Consider the following 2,180-nt stretch of genomic DNA (forward strand, 5'->3'; position numbering starts at 1 on the left):
GGTCACCCTCTTTATACACTAACCCCAAAGCCTTAAGGCATTGATTAAGCACCTAGCTGTTCATGCTGCTTCCCAATGCATTAATTATATAGGAACTCGCAGAGAGAGGACCTCTGCCCTCTGGGAACTTCATGTTTAAAAGACACACTATTACTGGGAACACATATACAAGAGATCAAGTGCATTAAAAACAGTAACTCAAAGACCGACGTGTATATGTCATACTCTACAGAAACACTTATTTTCTGGCCAAGGGGAGGAGGAGGAGAGCTCTGGTTGACAGAATATAGGCGTCCCACATAGGAATGATGTAGTATAGATAGACTCTCAACCTTTTTCTTAGTTTATCTGGAATGGTCACCTGAAACAGGCTATTTGCATTTTTTGTCTACATCATACTATGTATGGATTGCCTGCTGTGAGAAAAGAAAGAAGGAAGGAAGGATAGAAGGAAGGGAGGGAGGGAGGGAGGAAGGAAGGAAGGAAGGAAGAAAGGAAGGAAGGAAGGAAGGAAGGAAGTTTTATTTCCACTAAACTGTCTTTGTCCACCCACTATACCATGTAAGCTGTCCACAAATCAGGACTGAACTTGGCTATGCGAAGGACACAACAGCTATTTTTCCAAATTATTTTTTTAGCACTTTCTCAGTATGTCAGTGGGTGAGGTAAAAAGACAGAGTTAGGAATGATACACTCTATCCAAAAGGACTATGTTAGCAACATGATAGTGCTTTGAACACATTTTTTATTTAAAAATATTTTTAGCTAGCTTCTACCTTCTAAAACTGACTGAAGATTGAATCTTGAAGTAACCATGTATTCTTTAGGCCAAGAAAACTCCTAGAATACCAGTGAATTGTAGGTTGAATTAGTAGACAGCGTTCGGCTAAGAGAGTACTGTTCTGAAGTTCTATACACAGTTGACCTGCCCTTGGCTGTAGGGCTACTTGGAGAAGGAAGAAGTGATGGCCCTACTTTCTTAAATAGAGAGGGAGAGGGAATTTCAGGAAACATTGGCCCATGGGGTTTTGAATGTATGCACACAAGAAACAGGAATCATTGAAATTAGATTTCAGAAGCATTCCTCAAACCCTATGTGAAGGATTTATTTATAAGCCAGAAGTCCTGTGAGGAAGCTCCCCATTCTAACCCCTGAGCTGCCATCTGTTTAGAGGGGAATCAGAACCTCAGTAACCTCTGGTCTTCACATCATAGGATCAGAGCCTATTTGAAGTTGGTTGAAGGTATTTTATTATTTTATTTATCTTGCTTTTTATTAAATCAAGTCATTTATCTGTGATACATTGTTGCATAGGTATGACTTACATAGTAAACTTCCTTTACTGAGAATTGTCAGATACTAGGGTTTTTGGGTTATATTGAATTTTTCAGGGAAAATGAGGATCTCCTGGGCTAATCCCAAGACTTATTAATTAGGCATAACTGTAATTCCCCCAAACACTGAGACGGGTCATACTTCTGGGATTTCATTTATGTCATTTAACTTCTTGGGATTTATTATTATTGTCTTCCTGGAGAACCCCTCCTCATTTTTCAAGACAACTCAAGGATCACTTCCTCTTTGAAGACAACATTGACTTTTTTCCAACTGCCCTCACCTCCATCTCCTAGGGAGATGTGATCTCTCTTTCCTTTGCTTGCATAGCTGTCTACCCCACTAGAAGGTAAGCTTTTTGAAGGAAGAGACCAAGCAGAGGCTGATATATAATAGGGAATTAGTAACTAAGTGAGTGTGTTAATGAATGCAATAACCAAAGAGAAGGGTCCCAAAAGACTAAGTTGTGTGTTAACGAGAAGGCCGCTGGAACACTTGACAACATGGACATCCCTGTAAAATTTCAGGTTTGCTCCAAAAAAATGCTTGGCCTGTCCAAAATCAGCCTTCACTGCTACCTCCTTGTCTAGGCAGAAAAGTTTACATTTTGTTTAACTCTTAGGAAACTAGATATGCAGCCAGAACTCCTATCCCCTGCCGATTTTGCATAATGACACCACATAGTGAAATTTTAAAATCAACTTTTTCCCTCATGAAGGCTGTTAGTGGTTAGACAGCCACAAACCTTCTCTTGGATTCTTTGTTTTAATCTCTGAGCTAAACATTTTCTTTTGTTCTTTTTTATGTTTCCCTATAGGCATTTCAATTGATGAGAATTCTCGAA

This window comes from Hipposideros armiger, unplaced genomic scaffold, assembly GCF_001890085.2.
Source record: "Hipposideros armiger isolate ML-2016 unplaced genomic scaffold, ASM189008v1 scaffold_623, whole genome shotgun sequence".
NCBI lineage: Eukaryota > Metazoa > Chordata > Mammalia > Chiroptera > Hipposideridae > Hipposideros > Hipposideros armiger.